This window comes from Sceloporus occidentalis, unplaced genomic scaffold (genome assembly GCF_023333645.1).
Source record: "Sceloporus occidentalis isolate IW3139 unplaced genomic scaffold, rSceOcc1.0.p SCAF_3, whole genome shotgun sequence".
In the NCBI taxonomy this organism is placed as follows: Eukaryota; Metazoa; Chordata; class Lepidosauria; order Squamata; family Phrynosomatidae; genus Sceloporus; species Sceloporus occidentalis.
In genome coordinates, this window is record NW_028316983.1 from 5,394,490 (window position 1) to 5,416,328 (window position 21,839).

Genomic DNA, 21,839 nt, shown 5'->3' on the forward strand with positions numbered 1-21,839 from the left:
ACAAGCGGCCGACCTGCAAGCAAGCGTTGTTTTTGAAAAATGGCTCTACAGAGAAGAGAGGGATGAAAAGAGGGAGGAGTATACATAAAAGGTGAGAATTCCACACCTTTGACTCCATCCTAAAACAGGCAATGTCCTAGTTCCTGTTCTTTGTTCTTGTATGAGACAAATGGAGGTACCAAAAGATGCAAATGCTGTCCCTCCCCCCCACCAGAGGCCAAGAGGAAAAGGTGCTTGTAGGAGCGTGCGCGTGCGCGCTCGCACATCCCCCTCCCCGATCTGGAGGAGCTGAAGTGGAGCCGTGCCCTTAGCTTGTAGGCTGCTGTGCTCGTGAACAGAATAGCTCCATTCCCTGACCCTCCCTGGCAAAGCGCGACTTCTGACCCAAAACCCTGCCCTGGCACCGCCCACTTGCTCCTTGCCTCTCCTCACTCACCCGCCCTGCCAAAGCTGCCCTGCCCCGAAAACTTGCCCCTTTCCAGCATATCAATGGGAAAGCATAACAATAGGAATATGTTTGCTTCAGCACTGGACTGGGGGAAAAAAATAGATGCCACTATAATTAATGAATGCTGGGGTATTTTAGTTTGTTATGGCATCTGGCAGAGATGGCCAAAAACCTCATCAAAACAACAACTCCCAACATTCAAATCTATCTATCTATCTATCCATCTATCTATATGTACACATATATATATATCCCATATGGATAACAATAGCAATAAAGTAATGTGTATATTTACAGGAAAATATATTAGTCTGTCTATCTATCTAACTATCTATCTATCTATCTAGATAACAATAACAATTCCGTAATGTATTTATATACACAAATCTAACTTTCTCTCTCTCTCTCTCTCTCTCTCTCTCTCTCTCTATCTATATATATAACAATACAGTAATTTGAGGTAGAAATAATTCTACAACAGAAGAATGAATTACAACATGAAAAAAGATTTTATTGAAAGTAATCATAACAGGCCAACAATAGAAAAATACAAGAAATCACTTGGAAATCAGTTAGTTGTTGTTGTTGTAGAATGCTGACTGGTTCCGGATATGCGGTGGATATTACAGCGATTTGAAGGGAGGGTAGTCTGGGAATTGTAGTCTGCAATATCAAAAGCACACACACACACACACATATATATATAAATATATATACTAATGCCTTTTTTCTGTACTCTCTCTCTCACACACACACACATATATATATACATGTATGTGTATATACACATATATATACATACATATATACACATACACACACACACACAGATATATATATACTTGTATGCGCAAATACACACATATACATATACACGTAGATATGTATACATACACACACACATATATATAGATATACATGTATGTGTATATACACATATATATACATATATATATTTATATATATAAAAATACACGCATATATATACATTTATATATATACAAATGCTTTTCTGTACTATCTCACACACACGCACACACACACACACATATACACACACACACACAGACAAGTAAATATAGGCAAATAACCACACATATTTTCTTTGTGTGTGTTTGCATGCACGCGTGTGGGATGCAACTTTTGGGAGAGTGCATACACACACAGACACACATGTACACACAATGCATACATATGGTTTGGCAAAATCAATCCATAATAGTGTTACATTACAATTTAAACCAAGAAAGCAGATTAAATAAAAAATGATGATATGCATATAGTCAACATGACATTTAAATACATTTCAGCTGGGGAATGACAGATGTCTGACAGCAATGTGAAAAATTAAATAAATAATGCGTAGTCAAGCAATCGTTCAGATAACATGTAAATACATTTCAAGCAGGGGGGGGTTGACACGTATGACAGATGGCGAGGCCTCCGCTATGCTATTCGGAATTGCGCTATGTGAAAAAAGCCAGAAAAAAAATATTAAAATATTAAAAAATACTGATCTTACCTCCGGAGCCGCAGACAAAGGAGGACGACTGATGAGAAAATGGCGACTGCCACAACGGATGGGGGCAAGGCAAGGAGCCAGCCCCCCTCGCACTTGACTCCTCCCATACAGGTAACCCGAATCACGTATTATTGTTCCCATTTAAAATACATCGATTCCTATCCCGGATTAAAGTAAAATAGTAGGGTTGAACCTTCTATTTTTTTATCCCGTGTTAAAGGCATTTAATTCAGTTTAAAAAAAGGAGTCAGATATAAATTGATTTCTAATGGGGACGCATGCGGGGTGATCTAGAACCGTTCTAGGTTTAAATCGGGTTCAAATGGGCACGCTACTTTATGAATTCGTTTCGTAACCCGCGTTATACCCCAGTGGAAATGGCCCCTATGTCATCTCTTTCAATTCCATTCTGAGAGGCACAAAGGAACTGGTATTTTGTGTGCTTAATACTTTCTCATGGGATTTGCAGTTTCCCAGCCCAGTACTGACTGGTCATATTAGCCTTGTGTTTGTTAGGGCGTGGCTTACAGGCCATAACAAGCCTTTTTGTATTCAGGATATTATATACTCTTTACTTTACAATTTTTTAAAAAAATACCTTTTTAGCATTCTAGTGCAACATATTGTCTTAATAAAATTGCTGTGTGTTCTATTTTTATCCCCCCTAAACTTTTTGTCCATTCATCTGTTTATTTCAGTTTAGGGTATCACCTCCCAGTTTTCCCTTGGCCAGTTAGGAATAAAACCCACATAATCAACGATCTCATTCAAGATACGAACTGAGACCTGGCTTGCATCACTGAGACCTGGCTCGGGCCTGAGAGTGAAGCAGTGTGGGCACAGGCCCTTCCAGCCAGGTACTCAGTTAAGGACCAGATCAGGTTAGGTGGGCGGGGGTGGTGGTGGTGGTGTTGCCTTGGTCCATAAGAACACCCTTCCTTTGACCAGGAACCAGGTCCGTAGAACTGACCTCATCGAGTGTGTTTACCTGACCCTGAATGCCAGGGACAGACTGGGGATTCTGTTGGTCTACTGTCCACCTCGTGCGCTAACAGACTCCCTGGCCGAGCTGACACAACTGGTCTCGGAACTGGTGTTGGAGTCTCCTACGCTTCTTGTTCTGGGGGACCTCAACATCCCTTTCGAGGCCAGTCATAGTCCAATTGGTGTGGCTCGGGAGTTCAGGGCTACCATGACTGCCATGGGCCTGTCCCAATTGGTTTCAGGGCCCATGCATTGCGCTGGTAGTACTCTCGATGTTGTCTTTAGTATGGACATGGATACTCCGTGGGCAGAGGTCTTCAATATCTCTGCCCTATCATGGACGGACCATTTCCTGGTCGAGGCTTGAATCAAGGCTTCTGCCCCCCTGGGGGTGGAGGACCTATTAGGATGGTCCACCCTCGAAGGCTGATGGCACCCAAAAGGTTCCAAGAAGCCCTAGAAGGTTACATGGTTGGAACTGACGGCGACTCTGTTGATGCCCTGACTAACACCTGGGATAGAGCTCTCTCCAGGGCTATATACAGTATCGCTCCCAAGCGTCCTTTCCGGCCTGCTTCCAATAAGCAACCCTGGTACACAGAAGATCTCAGGGAAAGGAAGCAGGCCGTGCAACGACTGGAGCGCAACTGGCAAAGACACCAGCACTTAGCCGACAAGACACTCCTTGAGTCTTTTGAAGGCTTACGGAGTGGCAATAAGTGCAGCAAAGCATTCGTTCTATGCTGCATGTATTGCGTCCGTGGAGTCGCGTCCGGCAGAGCTGTTCAGGGTAGTGAGGGAGCTGACACAACTGCTCCCCCCTCCCAAACCCTATTTTAGAACCATCTAAGGCCTGCTGTGACGAATTTAACAACTTCTTCGTGGATAAAATCTCTTGGCTAAGGGCTGATCTCCACGCTAGTATTTCTTCAGATCCTATAAGAGAGGCTCCCAGAGCTTCCGTGGACTCCATTAAACTGGATCACTTTGAGTTTGTGAGTACTGAGAAGTGGACAAGTGTCAGAACTCCAAAGTCAATTACCAATCAATATTCCCAGTTCCTGTATTTTCACTGTTCATTTTGATTTTAATAATTGCTTTAGCTGTAGTTCTGCCTGCTAAGGGAATTAGGGGATGGGGAGGGTAGTGAATGGGAATTGCTGCTGGTAGTTAGCTTGCTTGCTTGGAAGAGGGTTGGAATGTTAGGTGATAACGGTCGGGCAGCTGTGAGAATAGTCAAGGCCAAAGAGCCTGGTTCTCATGGTACGAGGAGGGAAAAGTGCCCACAGGAAAAAAAGGTGGGAGGGAATGTGCTTTCAGCTAGGTGTTTGAGGTTTGCCTTTCAGATTCTGCAAAAAAGCCTGTCTAGCTACATCTGTCTGTATCTCCAATAAACTTCATCTTTTCTGGAAGAGTTTGTGGTGGATTACTGTTTGGTGATAGCTGGATCTGACACAAGATTCTTCGAAGTGTTAGGAAGACAACATGCTCTCTCGATCCCTGTCCTTCATGGCTGGCGGCCCAGGGGGGAACGGCAGTAACTTCTATGTTATGCTGTATAATTAATTCATCCTTCAGGAAGGGGCGTTTTCCATCAAGCTTAAAATCTGCAGTAGTAAAACCTCTGCTAAAAAAGCCCTCCCTGGATCCCCTGATTCGGAATAGTTATCGACCTGTTTCGCTGCTGCCTTTTTTAGGAAAGGTAATCAAGAGAGCAGTTTCCTTCCAGCTTCAAGTGATCTTGGAAGAAATAGATTTTCTAGACCCATTTCAAACAGGCTTCCGGGCGGGCTATGGAGTTGAGACTGCCATGGTCGCCTTAGCTGATGATCTCCGTCTGGGCATGGACAGGGGAAGCGTGTCCCTGTAAGTGCTTTTGGACATCTCAGCGGCTTTCGATACCATTGACCATGGGTATCCTTCTGGAACGCCTGAGGGAGTTGGGTATCAGGGGCACTGTACTCCAGTGGTTCCGTTCCTACCTCTCGGGTAGATTCCAGATGGTGCAGCTGGGGGACTGTCGCTCCGATAAGAGGGCCCTTACATCTGGTGTCCCTCAGGGAGCTATTCTGTCCCCCCATGCTATTTAACATTTACATGAAACCGCTGGGAGAGATCATCCGGAGACACGGGGCGCGGTGTTATCAGTATGTTGATGACACCCAAATATGCTTCTCTGTGTCTCTGACTGATGCAGTGACTAGGGATGGCATCTCTCCTCTAAATGCCTGCTTGGAGTCGGTAATGGGCTGGATGAGGAAAAACAAACTCAGCTTGAATCCAGAGAAAACAGAACTACTAGTGATAGGCTCTTCCGGTCCGGGTGGTGAAATTTGTCCACCTGTCCTGAATGGGGTCACGTTCCCCCTGAAGGACTCAGTTCGCAGTTTGGGGGTGCTTTTGGACTCGTCGCTCCAGCTGACTTCTCAGGTGGATGCAACAGTCAGAAGCGCCTGCTACCAGCTTCGGCTGATACACCAGCTGTGACCCTACCTAGGCTGGGGGGATCTTGAAACAGTGGTACATGCTCTGGTAACCTCTCGGTTGGATTTCTGTAATGCGCTCTACATGGGGCAACCCTTGTACCAAACCCAGAAGCTTCAGCTAGTACAGAATATGGCAACTAGGTTGGTCACTGGATGTCCCAGGGCTGACCATATAACGCCGATTCTGCATGATCTCCATTGGCTGCCTGTTTGCTTCCGGGCACAATACAAGGTGTTGGTTATAGCCTATAAAGCCCTAAATAGCTTGGGCCCAGGGTACTTTGAGGACCGCCTCTCCCCATATAATCTGCCCCGCACACTCAGGTCATCTGGGAAGAATTTGTTGAGGATCCTGACAACGAGATATGTGTCAACCTCACAAAGGGCCTTTTCCATCTTGGCCCCTGGGATCTGGAACACCCTTCCCAAGGAACTCCGCTCCGCCACCTCCCTGGATCTCTTCAAAAAGAGACTTAAGACCTTCCTGTTTAGGCAAGCCTTCCCCGATGTCCCTTGATACTATGCGACTCCCCCCTATATGTACAGTATTATCGAGCGCATTTAGCTGGCCTGGATCTGATGTATGGTTTTAATTTGTAATTTTGAAATGTTTTTACTGAAGTTTTATCTATGTATTGCAATTTTTACCCTGTATTTTGTATTTGTCATTGCATTTCTTATCTGTACACCACTATTATCAACGCGGAATAGCGGTCTATAAATAAAACTTACTATTAAAAAACTTAGATGGTATTTTACCCCATCAAAAATCAAATTTTTAAATAAAATACCAAACTTAAAGTGTTGGAGATGTGAGAAAGGCGAGGGTACATTATTTCACATGTGGTGGTCTTGCAAGAAGGTTAAAAATTTTTGGCTTAAAATACATACAGCAATTCAAAAAGCATTTTCTATCCAGTTTAACATATCTCCTGAGTTTTATCTATTGAACATGTTACCAGATATGGATAAAAAGAAGGAAAAAATCCATTGGAGAGTGCTGTTATATTTAGCTACGGCGGCAAGACTTGAAATTGCAAAAAACTGGAAAAATAACAAACCACTCCTAATTGAAGATTGGATGCTAAAAACTCAAGAGCTCAAAGAAATGGATAGGCCCACAAAACTACTAAATAATAAACCTGAACATGTCTTGAATAAAGAATGGTACCCGGTGTCACAAATGTGGGGTAAGGCATTTGATGTCAAAGAAGACTTACTATTAGGATAAACCTATGTTGTAATCGTAGACAAAAAGATATTACAGATATGATTTATATAGTAATGTTAACAATATAGGGGTGGTTTATATTGGCCTATGCTATTGTTTTTCTTTTTTTCCCCTTTTTTGCGTTCTTTGTTTTGTTATTTTCTTGCTTTCTTTATGTGTAGTAATTACATATTGTATTGTGTATATTATTGAAATAAATATTGGGGGGGGGGAAAAGAAAACTGAGGACTGGACATTGGGCACAAGTAACTGTCAGGAACTGGCAAGTAAACGTAATCTGTTTGTGGAGAAAAAAAATAAAATAAAACCTTCCTCTCCCCCTGTCTTCTCATCATTTTCCCCCACTGACTTCGCCAACTACTTTATCACTGAAGTCACTACTATTCAATCTGAAATAGTTCCTCCCGACTTGCCCCCTACCACTAACCTCCTGATACCTTCTACTAATAAACTCTCTGGGTTTCCCCGTTTCTTTGGATGAACTCTCTACGCTGCTAAATTCTTCCAAACCTACTACCTGTTTTCTTGATCCTATTCCCTCCTGTCTCCTAATCTCTATAGCCCCTTCTCTTCTGCCCTCGCTCCTCTATATCTTTAATCTCTCTCTCTCTCTATGGGTTCCTTCCCTTCTGACTTCAAACATGCTCTCGTTTCCCCAATTCTGAAGAAACCCTCTCTCGACTCCTCTTCTTTGTCTAGCTATCGTCCAATTTCTAATAATAATAAGTTTTATTTATATACTGCTATTCCAAAGATCATAGCGGTGAACAGCAAGTAAGCTAATTAGCAAGTAAGCTAATTTGCCCCCAACAGTCTGGGTACTCATTTTAGCTCCCTCCTCAGAAGGATGCAAGCCTGAGTCGAGCTTGGGCCCTTTTGCTGGTCTTGAACTCGCAACCTTGTGGTTTCGAGTGAATGGCTGCAGTACAGGCATTTACCTACTGCGCCACCAGGGCTCTCTTCTTCCTTTTCTTTCTAAGGTCCTAGAACAGGTCGTTTATTCTCGATGTATTAAGTTTCTTGAAACAAACTCCATCCTGGACCCTTTCCAGTCTGGCTTCCGCCCGCGGCACTCTACAGAGACAGCTCTCACCAAGATCTCAAACTAACTCTTGCGGGCCAAGGCAAATGGCCTCTACTCTATTCTCATTCTTCTTGATTTGTCTGCAGCCTTTGACACTGTTGATCACTGTCTCCTGGTTGATTTACTTTCTGACCTTGGGTTCTCCGACTCTGCTCTCGACTGGTTTAAATCTTACTTGTCAGACAGATCTTTTGCAGTGGTCACGGGTGGTCAGACTTCATCCTCTGTTCCCCTATCTGTTGGAGTTCCCCAGGGCTCTGTCTTGGGTCCCCTTCTGTTCTCTCTATACACACTGTCCCTGTCCAGGTAATAAGTTGTGACTGGATGAGAATCTAGTGAGCAGGCAGGTGTAGACCATGGTAATAAGCCAAGTAAACCAGGAGATTGTGTTAACTAATTGGAAAGGTATAATTGCCTTGTGGATCTACTGAGTCTTGGGAGCTTTCATTGTATCCTGCTCTCCATGCTGCCCTCATGGTAATGTATGCATTCTGCTGAATCAAGATTTTGTACTATGCTATTCATATTGTTCTGTTTGCTTCAGTTTTTTGAGACTTCTGTTAAGTAGTTTTGTTAAATTTCCTCAAACCTCTGCTGTCATTTTTTCTTTAATACTCACACCCCAACAGTCCCTAGGTAAACTCATCTGTTCTTTTGGTTTCTCCTATCATCTGTACGCCGACGACACTCACCCCTGACCTTTCGACGGGGCTTGAACAGCAAGTTTCTTCTTGTCTGACTGCCATCTCTCAGTGAATGCGGCTTCGGTGCTTGAAGCTCAACAAGTCTAAGACTGAGCTTCTCATCTTTCCACCTAAACCCACCCTTCATTATTCCTTTTCTGTTTCTGTCGACACTTCTATTTATTATTAACCTTTAATAATAAAGCCCGCAGTTTTGGCTTCATTTTTGACTCTTCTGTCATTTATTCCCCAGATCCAGGCCACCGCCAAGGCCTGTAGATTCTTTCTCCACAACATTGCCAAGATCCGTCCATTCCTCTCAATCTCTACTGCCAAGACTCTGGTCCATGCCCCAGTGATTTCGCGACTAGATTATTGTAACCTCCTTCTAACAGGGCCTCCTCTTTCACACCTCCATCCTTTAATCTCTGTCCGTATTGTCACATCCGCTCGCCGCTTTGACCATGTTTCTCCTCTTTTATCCTCCCTTCATTGGCTCCCCTTCCTCTTCTGCATCCGGTACAAGCTTTTGTTATTGACTTTCAAAGCCCTCCATGGATTGGCCCCTCCTTACTTATCTGACCTTCTTTCTCCTTACATTCCTACTCGCACCCTCCGCTCATGTAGTCAAGGTCTCCTGTCACAGTGTAGGACTACCACTGCCCCCTCCCGAATTCGTCCCTTCTCGCTTGCTGCCCCTTACTCCTGGAACCTTCTTCCCACACATGCGCACCTCATCACTTCTCTACCCAGTTTCAAAACTGAGTTAAAGACTATATTGTTTAGAGAAGCGTTCCCAGAGGCGAGCCCCTCTCTGACCCAGGAAGCCTCATTTTAACCATCCATTAAGAAGCCAAGCCCTTATTCCAGTCCATCTGCCTTGGTCCAGGCCTTGGAGGTGGAAAAGATCTGCTGAACCTGATCCCATTCCCCACCACCACTCCCTTCTCCTTTTGTGTCGTGTCTTTTTAGATTGTAAGCCTAAGGGCAAGGAACCGTCTGACTAAAAGATTGTATGTACAGCGCTGTGTAAATTTACAGCGCTTTATAAATAAAGGTTAATAATAATAACAGACTAATTTTTTTCTTAAATGATTGGATAGGAGATCAAAGAGGATTTATTCCAAAGACAAATGAAAGACAATGTACGATATATAATTAATTTATTAGAATACTATGCTATGATAATCATATTAATGAACAACTAGGATTTTTATAGATATTGAAAGCTTTTTTAAAAATATTTTATTAATTTTAATACACTTTATCCATCAAGCATTACATCTCTTATTATAATCACAACTTTATACAGTCCGCCCTCATTATACGCGGATTTGGTATACGCTGATTTGAGCATACGCGGACTGAAAGGAACGAACTTTTTTTTACCTTCACTTGATGTCAGTGAGGCTGAGAAGCACTCTTGGGGCAGGGGAGAGGCTTTGGGGAAGAGCTCTAGCACCAGGGAAACATTCTCTCTTCCTCCTCCCCATGTGGCTCAGGAGAGGAAGTTGGCGCTGCTCCCAGGAAACAGGAAGAAGGGAGGCTTGGGGCTTGCCTCTCCTTGAGTCCCTCGGCTTATTGAAATCCCACACCTCCCTTCCCCATAGGAATCAATCCAAAAACGGGTTTAAAGGAAGCAGGTGAGAGCCCTATGGGTCTGCATTTGGGGGTAGAGAGGTTGCTTTGCTGTGGGGATGCCCTGCAATCTCTCTCTCTCTCTCTCCATCCTCCTCCCTTCCCCATAGGAATCAATCCAAAAACAGGGTTTAAAGGAAGCAGTGGAGAGTCCTATGGGTCTGCCTCTGGGGGAGGGGGCAGGGGTTGCTTTGCTATGGGGATGCTGTGCCCTGGAACTTGACTTTGTCAATTTTGCTGTTCCTACAGCAGATTAGGCAATTGATGCTTCTCAAACTTCCTGTCAGTTGTTGGCGGGAAAGGGGATTGTTTTGCGCGGGGGGGGGGAAGGGATGCAATTGTTTGGCGCGCTAGGAATCAAGGCCCCCCACTCTTTTGCTTATCTTGGTATTTTTGTTGTCTCTTGCTGTGTGAACACTTGAGAAGAAATGGCTCCTAAAAGGGAAATCAGTGGCCAAGCCAATCCTTCAAAGATGTCTCCAAAGAAAAAAAGGATTCGTAGAGTTCTAACTCTGGATGAGAAAATAAAAATTTGAGACCTTTTGAAAAGTGGCATGTCATCAGCAGAAGTGAGTCGTAAGGTCGGTAAGAATGAATCTAGCATCCGTGCATTTAAACAGAAAGAAGAAGAAATTCGTGGTTGTGTTTGTGCTGAACCTACAGTGGCCAAAATGGTCTCTATGGTTCGTGATAAACTGCTTTTTAGAACCGAGAAAGCTTTAAGTGTGTGGCTAGAGGACATGTCCCAGAAGCATATCCCTGTCGATAGCCACATTTTATGTGAAAAGGCACTTAGCCTCCATAAACACTACTCTGAAGGGGTTGAGGCAAGTGAGAGGAAGGAGTTTAAGGCTAGTAAGGGATGGCTGGCTAGTTTTATAAAGCGCTACAGCCTCAAGAACCTAAAGATCACAGGAGAATCTGCATCAGCCAATACAGAGGCAGCATCAGCATTCCCAGAAGAGTTTCAGCAAGTCATAGTTGAGAAAGGTTATCTTCCAGAGCAAGTGTTTAATTGTGATGAAACTGGCTTGTTCTGGAAAAAGATGCCCAGTCGTACCTAAATCCACAAGAGTGCCAAGCAGGCTCCGGGATTTAAGGCTTGGAAAGACTGCATTACTCTGGTGCTGTGTGGCAATGCAGCAGGGCACATGATCAAGCCAGGCCTAGTCTACAGAGCAAAGAATCCCCGGGCCCTGAAGAACAAAAACAAAAATTGCCTGCCTGTATTCTGGCAGCACAACAAGAAGGCTTGGGCGACTGCAATCTTGTGCTTAGAATGGTTCCACGAGTGCTTTATCCCTGAAGTAAAGAAGTACCTAGAACAGAAGGAGATCCCATTCAAGGTCCTCCTCATACTCGACAATGCTCCTGGCCATCCCCAATCTCTCTGTTTTGCCAATGAGGATGTGGAAGTGATGTTCCTGCCTCCAAACACAACATCACTGCTGCAACCACTAGATCAAGGTGGGGGTGTTCCCACTTAACTTTTACACCGCGATTAAATACATCGATTTTGATAAAACCGATGTAAAATACCACGCTATTTACCCTGCTTTCCGATTCGTTTTTTTCCCCCGTTCCCATTTATCCATTTATTCTGGTTTTAATGTTCCCGATCGTTCCCATTTAAGAAATAGATCGGTGTATATGGAAGTCGAATGTAGCATATAAACCGGTTCTGTGGTTGTCAATCAAATGACGTAGTTGTGACGTAGTATTAACCCGGAGTAATATAACCCGATGTATGTTCTTTCTTCGTTCCCATTTATCCGTCCGTTATCATTTCCTCTTCTGTTTGGCGCCCTTTTTTTTTTAATGGACCAGTGAGGCGGCGCTTAAGCTCTTAAACGTCATGAGCGCTTCTGCCTTTAAAAGCCCTCCTCCTCCGCAGTCCTCCTACCTCCTGTGCAACTCCTTCATTTAATTCCTACAGCCATGGATCCTCGAGGCGAGCTTCACAATTTTTTTGCTATGATTACCATGCTGATACATAACTTGATGGAGCAGTGCGAAATAGTGATGTGTCTGTTTGACAATGGTGAGCATGATGCAGAAATGAGTGCACATCTGGAAGATCTTAATGGCATGCTTCGTTTCTACTCGCAAAATTCCCAGTTGAGCATGCAGCCGATGTCTAGAAGGTGGTGGATATACCCCAAAAGTGATGTTCACTGGAACGTTTATACCAGAACTGTCTGGTCTGATGGGATGTGGAAACGGCATTTCAGAATGCCGCGCGCGATTTTTAATATGCTTGTGAAGGAGCTGCGTCCTCATCTTACCTGTAGAGACACAAGGCTACGTAAGACAGTCCCTGTGGAAAAGCAAATAGCCATGGCCATCATGTACCTGGCCCATAAAGGCTCGTATGCAACAATTGCTACTTTTTTTGGAGTTGGCAAGTCAACTGCATACAAGGCAATAATTCAAGTGTTCCTTTGCATGGAGATGGTTCTACTCCGTAGAGCAGTCTACCTTGGAGACTACAGACAGGTTGGTTACCTTTAATCATATATATTACATACTCCACAAAATGCAATAATTTCTTATTTTCTGTAGTTTATTTATCAAATTGCACTAATGATAAGTTTAAATTAGTTTAAATAGACACACATAACCTGGAATTGTACTTGAAGATAGATAGATAGATAGATAGATAGATAGATAGATAGATAGAGATAGAGAGAGAGAGATGTTTATGATAAACCCTAGAGGGGGAATTGGAGGGGTCGCTTCAGCCACAGGGAGTTGTGAGGTATGTGTGAGAGAGAGATAGAGAGACAGAGGAGGGAAAGAAGCCATCCGTCCTGCCTTCAAAGCTTTTTTGAGAGAGAATACAAACAGAAGGAAAATAAAGCCTTCTTCACATTTGGCTTTGGTGCTCCTTGCAGGGAATTTATGTAATAATATATCTAGAAATGTATCAATGCATTTATCTACTTTGTAATTGTTCAACGATCATTGACACAGTCTTTTCTAATGTTTCATACCTAGGTAATGGCTGGTTTTGAGCAGCTAGGATTTCCACAGGTGGTTGGAGCAATAGACGGCTGCCATATTTCAATAATTGCACCTGCTCATGAGGGCGCGCAGTACATCAATCGGAAACAACAGCACTCCATGATTCTGCAGGCGACATGTGACCTTAAAGGAAAATTTCTTGATTTGTTCACGGGGTTCGCTGGAGCCAATCACGATACGTTTCTGCTTAAAGAATCCCCTATTTTCCACGCACTTAAGGCTGGGATTTATGTGCCCGGGTGTCCGACTGTGACTATTGCGGGAAAACAAGTTGGCCCAATTCTGCTGGGAGATGGTGGTTACCCAATAAAACCTTTCTTGCTTATCCCTTTCCAGGTGGGACATAGCAAAAGGGAGGGGGTGTTCAACAGAAGGCTGTCAAAAGCACGTTGTGTCCTGGAGAGGAGCTTTGGGAGATTGAAATCAAGATTTCGCACCCTCCAGTGCGGGCTCGATCTCTCCGTGGAAAACATACCGTCAGCAATTCTTGCAGGTTGCATTCTGCACAACATTACTGAAACCAATGGGTAGGTTCTAAATGGAAGGAACACCTCTCCGGAAACATTTCTTATAGACCCACGACGTTACCTCAGTGATGATGATGAGAAGAAATTGGGGGAGGAGATAAGGGATGCCTTTGTGGTATATTTTAATTCATAACTTTTTCACGACCTACAAATTCTTTAAAAAGTTAGGTGACTATTAAATGACTATTAAATAATTAAAAATTAAAATCCAAAGAGGTACAAGACAGGGCTGTCCCCTTTCTCCCCTTTTGTTTCTGCTAACCATTGAGATATAAATCAAGAGAATTAGAGAAGAACCTAAAATACAAGGAGTTAAACTGAGGAAAACAAAGACTAAAATAAGAGCCTTTGCAGATGACGTGGTCATCTTTGTTGATGACCCGTCAAATAACATTCCAAAAGTGATGGAGATATTAGAGGAATTTGGTAAAGTAACGGGGTGTGTAATAAATAAGACCAAGTCGAACATCATAACTAAAAATATTAAAAAAGAGGAAGAGTCCAACCTATGTAAATTAACAAATGTCAGAGTAGTAAACAAAGTTAAGTACTTGGGGATTGACATTACAAAGAAATCGACAGAACTGTTTGAGAACAACTATTTAAAAGTGTGGAAAGAAATAAAAAAAGACCTGATTAAATGGAATAAATTAAACATATCTCTATTAGGAAGAATAGCTACTGTGAAAATGAATGTTCTACCAAGAATGCTCTATCTTTTCCAGACAATACCTATCATCGTAAATGATAAAATCTTCAAAAACTGGAACAAAGACATCTCAGATTTCATTTGGAGAGGGAGAAAACCGAGGATAAAGCTAAAAAATTTACAGGATAAGAATGAAAGAGGAGGTTTAGGTTTACCCAATCTGAAGTTATATTACGAAGCATGTGGTTTGATGTGGATCAAAGAATGGGTAACTCTGGAAAATAAAGAGTTATTAGATCTGGAAGGCGATGATTTAAATGCTGGTTAGCATGCTTTCATAGTATATGGCAATAGTATAAAAAATAAATCATTTGTAAATCACGCAATTAGGCACCCACTTTACAAGATTTGGGACAAATATAAGAAATATATTCTTCCAAAAATTTGTGGATGGGTATCCCCACATGAAGCTATTTGTAGAAAAGAATCCAACGTAGAGAATAAGTGGCTTAAATACGAAGATTTATGGAATAAAAAAGGGGGGAAAATAACCCTAAAAACAAGAGAAGAGCTAATTAAAGAAGGAGACGGCGTAAATATCAATTGGTTCACATACAGACAAATTAGTGAAAGATTCAGGATGGATATAAAAACACAAGGATTCGAAATAGATTTTAAGAATGTAGAACTGAGGAAAATTTTGTATTTAGAAAAAGATAGGCTAATTGGAAAACTTTACGAGTTTCTTTTAACTTTGGAAATGGAGGAGGAAACGATTAAGGATCAGATGATCAAATGGGCTACATGTTTGGCCATCCAATTATGCTAAACCAATGGGAAAAGGTCTGGAAAGACGTTAAAAAATTAACTCTCTCTCAAAACATCAGGGAAAACTTTTATAAAATGATGTACTTTTGGTACCTCTCACCCTATAAATTGGCCAAGATCTATAAAACAAAGAAAGAAAATTGCTGGAAATGTAAAAAGAAAAAGGGGACGTTTTTCCATTGTCGGTGGGATTGTTGCAAAGCCAAAACATTCTGGAAAATGATTAACAATTCGATTAATTACATATTGGGGACAAATTTAACTTTAAAACCCGAGCAATATTTACTAGGGATAATGGAGGAGGGAATTAAAAAGGAAGACGAAAAGGCGGTGTTCTACATGATCTCCTTAGCGAGAATTTGTTATGCCCAAATGTGGAAGAATGAGCTAACCCCAACCTATGAAGAGTGGTTATTAAAACTATATGAGGGCATAGGTATGGATATCTTGACCCAAGCAATGAAAAACGAATACGGGATAAAACCAATAGATAATTGGAAAAAGGTAATAATCTTTTTTGAAAAAGAGTGGGGTAAAGAGGTGACTTTTAACCTGTTTTAGATCTTAACACCAATCTGAAAGTGGATTTAGAAAATTCCGCCAATCTCCTTTTAAGTGACACGGGAATTATTATATACTAACAAGTAACTCTCTTTTTATAATGATAATAGTGGAAAAAGGAGTGTTAAAGGACAGCCAAATACTAACACCAAGAGATGGACTGGTAGAAGGAAGTCAACTTGTTTGTCTATTGTTTAGTGTTTAAATGTTTGTTTAACGGTAAGGTGGTATAGTATTAATATGGTAGTGGGAGGGATTAGGGGAAGAGGGGGGATGTTAGAGTATGTTGTTGTTCTAATCGGGGATTTAATGGTATTAGACATGTCTGTGATCTATCTATAATGTATTTGTTTAGATATATGTATAAATGTATTTATGTTCTTTTAATCTAATAAATTTTAAAAAATAAAAAATGACTATTAAATAATAACATGACTGCAAAAGTAGTATTCGTTTATGTATGCAGCAAGAATATGTTTTAATATAATGTATATCAATAAATCATTTCTATAAATGTATTTATCTTTTAGTTTTTGGTTCAACCTTTCATTGCAAATCAACAATTGACTATACCTGCTACAGTTCCTGTGGCTATAGGTTGCATCAACACAGCGGAGAAATAATAAAGTTTGGCACCACTTTAAATGCCATGCCTCCTTGCGATGTAATTATGGGAAATGTAGTGTTTTGAGTGAAACATTCCTTTCAATAAACAAACAAACAACAAATCCATGGCACTGATCTTTGAATTCAATTTTGAGTGATCTTTATCTTGAATTTCAATGATCAGTGAATGCTTCTTTCTGGCTTCTCCAGAAGGAACCATTCTCTTACTTCTCCAGGTAGCATGAACAGTGTCCAATAGATTAGTTATTGCAAAAAACTGGAAAAAAGAAGACGCACTGAACTTTGATGAATGGTTTATGAGATTACAAGATTTATGGCAGTTGGATAGACTTACAGCATTGATAAAGGATAAATCCAATGACAAAGTAATGGAAGAGTGGCTGCCAATTCTACAGTTTTGGGAAAATAAATTTGATACAAACAAAGATTTATTGATATAAGGTATATATGGATGAAAGAGAATGTATCTATACAATACATGTGATATGAGGAGGGAAGTTTGTAGGTCAGAATTGGATAACTACTAGAATAATTATTTAGTACATATGTATTAATAATATAAAGGGATTTTATTCTTGTCACCATTTTTATGGAAATTGTATAATATAGATGCAAATTATTGTTGTAATTGTCTTTCTGGTGCTAAGAGAAGGTATAACCTGTATAGTAATATGATAAGCGGTTGATTATATCTTTATACTTTTCTTTTCTCCTCTATGAAAATGTTTGTTTCATAATACTGTAAATAATACAGAATATTGAAATAATATTGTAAAATGTTAAAAAAAAAGAATCTAGAATAGAGATCTCCAGAGCTTCCGTGGACTTTGTTATACTGGATCATTTTGAGTCTGTAAGTACTGAGGATGTGGACAAGATTCTTTGTAGTGTTAGGAAGATGACATGCTCTCTCGATCCCTGCCCTTCACGGCTGGCAGCTCAAGGGGGAACGGCTGTAACTGATATGCTGCGTTGTATTATTAATTCATCTTTCAGGGAAGGGCGGTTTCTATCTAGCTTTAAAATGGCTGTTGTAAAACCTTTGCTAAAAAAGCCCTCCCTAGACCCCCTGATTCGGAATAATTATTGGCCTGTTTCGCTGCTGCCTTTTTTAGGAAAGGTGATTGAGAGAGCAGTTTCCTTCCAGTTTCAAGCGATCTTGAATGAAACGGATTTTCTAGACCCATTTCAAACTGGCTTCCGGGCGGGCTATGGAGTTGAGACTGCCATGGTTGCCTTAGTTTATGATCTCCATCTGGGCATGGGCAGCGTGTCCCTGTTAGTGCTTTTGGACATCTCAGTGGCCTTCGATACCATTGACCATGGTATCCTTCTGGAACGCCTGAGGGAGTTGGGTATTGGGGGCACTGTACTCCAGTGGTTCCATTCCTACCTCTTGGGTAGATTCCAGATGGTGCAGATGGGGGACGTTTGCTCCGATAAGAGGGCGCTTACATCTGGTGTCCCTCAAGGAGCTATTCTGTCCCCCCATGCTATTCAACATTTACATGAAACTGCTGGGAAAGATCATTCGGAGACACGGGGCGCGGTGTTATCAGTACGCTGATGACACCCAAATATGTTTCTCTGTGTCCCCGACTGATGCAGTAACTAGGGATGGCATCTCTCCTCTAAATGCCTGCTTGGAGTCGGTAATGGGCTGGATGAGGGAAAACAAACTCAGTTTGAATTCAGAGAAAACGGAAGTACTCATGATAGGTTCCCTGGGCCTGGGGATGGATATTTGTCCACCTGTCCTGAATGGGGTCACGCTCCCCTTGAAGGACTCAGTTCGCAGCCTGGGGGTGCTCCTGGACTCGTCGCTCCACCTTACATTTCAGGTGGATGCGACGGTCAGGAGAACCTGTTACCACCTTCGGCTGATACGCCAGCTGCGACCCTACCTGGGCCAGGGGGACCTGGAAACGGTGGTACATGCTCTGGTAACCTCTCGGTTGGATTTCTGTAATGCGCTCTACATGGGGCAACCCTTGTACCAAACCCGGAAGCTACAATTGGTTCAGAACATGGCAGCAAGGCTGGTCACTGAATGTTCCAGGACCAGCCATATAACACCTATATTGCAAGATCTACATTGGCTGCCCATTCGCTTCTGGGCCCAATACAAGGTGTTGGTTATCACCTATAAAGCCCTAAATGGCTTGGGCCCAGGGTACTTGGAGGACCGCCTCTCCCCATACAGTCCGCCCCGCACTCTCAGATCAGGCGGAAAACATCTGTTAAGAGTTCTGAAGACAAGATTTACTTCATCTTCACAGAGGGCATTTTCCATCCATCTCGGCCCCGCAGACTTTGAACTCTCTGCCCAACGAGCTCCGCTCAGTCACCTCCCTAGATTTATTTAGGAAAAATTTAAAGACCTTTCTTTTTCGTCAAGCCTTCCCCCATGTGCCTTAATACTATCTTCTCCTCTCTTGTTGCACATTGTTCGATCTAGCTATCTTGTTGTTTGGTTTTAATGGCATGGTTTTAATGGTTGTATATAATGATTTTTAGATTTTTGTATACACTGGTGCCTCGGGATACGAAATGATCGGGTTACGAAATTTCCGGGATACGAAAAAGGTGGATTGGCAAAAACTGTTTCGGGTTACGAAATTCATTTCGGCGCGAAATTCAAATGCTGCAAAGTGCAGCTATAGGCTTTCCAGTGCTAACGGAAAGCCTTCTCTTAGCTAAGGGGGCTGGGTTAGGGGTTAGCTTTGGCGCGAATTTTGAATTTCGTTAGCAGTATTGATTGGCTTGAGAAATCAAGTTGATCATCTGGATTGGCTAACGAAATTGGGGGGGTGGGGTGGCCTGGCTTCAGAAACAAAAGCCGGCTTCCATTGATCTGCCCCCTTTGTCTGGCCTTGTGGACTGGTGAGGAAGAGTTGCTTCTGAACTCTAACTCGTGGTTCCAGTGGAGGTTTGGACTTTTTCTGGCTTTCTGCCTTTGGACTTGTTCTGGCTTTGTACTGTACGTGTACAATGCCAGGTGTACACTTCGGATCAAGACCTGCCATCAGGAATTTCTGTACGTACAGGTAGGTGTATGGATTTCTACCTTCTTCTTGTGGGGTGAGACAGTGTGACCATGCTTTTGCTGTGGGGTGGTGGGGTGCTTTGGTCATGGCTGTGATGATTTGAGAGTGTGGGATGTGAGTTTTGCATGTTTGGCCTTGATTTGATGTGGGCCAGAGAGTGTGACCATGGGGTTGCATTTTTAGATTTGGGGTTTCTGGCCTTTGAGTTTGGGTTCTGGGGTGGTTTGGTCATGGCTGTGATGATTTCAAAGTGTGGGCATCGATTTTTGCAAGTTTGGCCTTGGTCCCATGTGGGCCAGAGAGTGTGACCATGGGGGTGGGGGTGGTTTCCAATTGTGGCTTTTGCTCAGTGTCTGTGCCTTTTGTCCTTTTTAGGCTTGAGCTATGGCTCCCAAGAAAGCCACAGATAAAAGCGGCGGTGACAAAAAGAAGAGGGCTCCCTTGTCCTTGGAGGACAAGAGGGAAATCATCGCCAAGCATGAGAGGGGCGTGCGCATGGTGGACATTGCCAAGGAGTATGGAAGAAACCCTTCGACAATTGGCACTGTCCTCAAGCAGAAGGAGGCCATCAGAGGCGTTGTGGCTCCTGCGAAAGGCGTGACTACGATTGCCAAGCAGAGGACACCAAAGCACGAGGAGATGGAGCGCCTGCTGCTCCTCTGGATTAAAGAAAAGGAGCGAGCCGGGGACACTGTGACCACCTCGGTCATCTGTGAGAAGGCCACCACCATTTTTGAAGACCTGGCCAGCAAGGAGGCAGGCGAAGGAACTTCTTCCCAGGAGGAGCCAGCCACCCCGGAATTCAAAGCCTCACGTGGCTGGTTTGAAAGGTTCAAAAGGAGGACCGGGATCCACTCTGTTGTCCGTCACGGCGAGGCGTCCAGCGCAGACCACCAGGCTGCCGAAGCATTTGTCATCAAGTTCAAGGCCATGATGGAGGAGGAAGGCTACGTCCCGCAGCAAGTGTTCAATTGCGACGAGACGGGCCTCTTCTGGAAGAAGATGCCTCGCCGCACCTACATCACCCAGGAGGAGAGGAGATTGCCAGGCCACAAGCCTATGAAGGACCGCTTCACACTTGCGTTGTGTGCGAATGCCAGCGGGGACTGTAAGATCAAGCCCCTGTTGGTCTACCACTCAGAAAATCCAAGGGCCTTCAAGGCACACAACATTCAAAAGGACAGGTTGCCAGTGATGTGGCGTTCCAATGGCCGCGCATGGGTCACACGCCTCCTTTTCGTGGAGTGGATCAACAGTGTCTTCGCCCCGACTGTGAAGCGGTACCTGGAGGAAGAGGATTTGCCCTTGAAGTGCCTCCTCCTCTTGGACAATGCTCCTGCGCACCCGCCTGGCCTGGAAAAGGACATCCTTGCTGAGTTCTCCTTCATCAAGGTCCAGTTTCTGCCGCCCAACACGACCTCCCTCTTGCAACCCATGGACCAGCAGGTCATTGCCAACTTCAAAAAGATCTACACCAAGCACCTCTTCAAGCGGTGTTTTGATGTAACGGAGAGCACACAGCTGACCCTGCGAGAGTTCTGGAAGCAGCATTTCGATATCGTCGTGTGCTTGAAGATGGTGGACTTGGCCTGGCAGGAGATCACCAGGCGCAACCTGATTGCTGCGTGGAGGAAGCTGTGGCCTGATGCTTCTTCCTTGGAAGGGTCACAGACCGAGGGTGCTGAGCCAGGTGAAGAAGAGGTGACTGAGATTGTCTCCATCGCAAGGTCCCTGGGACTCGACGTGGATGACGAGGACGTGGAGGAACTCATTGAGGAGCACAGTGAGGACCTCACAACAGAGGACCTCAAGGCCTTGGCGGCCATGCAACACTCGGCCGTGGATGAGGACGTGCTCCATTTTGACAGGGGCCAGGAGGAGGAGGCGGCGGGGGCATTTTTGCCAACGGCAGAAATGAAAGACATTTTGCGGCAATTCCACAATGTGTCTTCTTATGTTGAGAAGCATCACCCTGAGAAGGTGTTCACCAGCCATGCCATTGCACATTATAATAATGTCTGCCTTAGCCATTTTAGGAACCTGCTTAAGGCCCGGCAAAAGCAGACATCCTTGGACCAGTTCTTCACAAAGAGGGAGAACCGTCATCCAAGAAGGGCAAAGGTGCTGATGACCCTTAAAAAAAACACCAAATTAAAAAAAAAATTGTTGTTAAAATGGTTAACTTTGTTAAATTGGTTGAATTGGTTAAATTGGTTGAATTGGTTGTCTGGGTTTAAATTTGGGTGTTTTGGCTGCCCCCCCCCCTCCTCCTCCTCCTCCTGCCTCACTCTGAGATGCCAGGACCAGCAAAGGAAAGAAAAAAACTTTTTTTCTTTATCCTTTAGAAACCTTTAGAATGGACCTGCAAGTCATTCTTAAGCTCTTTAGTGCCTCAGGCAACTTTGTATTACATTGTATTGTAGGGTACTTAGCTTAATAGGCCTCTATTGTAAGTTTGTTTTGACTTGCAGGTTCAGTCTGAGGTCATAGAACGCATTAG

The 21,839-nt window shown here is 43.3% G+C and overlaps 1 long non-coding RNA gene across 1 annotated transcript; it reads right to left on the reverse strand.

The window, feature by feature from the left end:
• Window positions 1–938: 938 nt before the first annotated feature.
• On the reverse strand, window positions 939–2,053 carry LOC149315484 (uncharacterized). Its single transcript, XR_016280668.1, has 2 exons — window positions 1,971–2,053; window positions 939–1,111 (listed from the first exon to the last, which is right to left on the reverse strand). It is a non-coding gene; the product is annotated as an uncharacterized LOC149315484 (long non-coding RNA).
• Window positions 2,054–21,839: the final 19,786 nt, after the last annotated feature.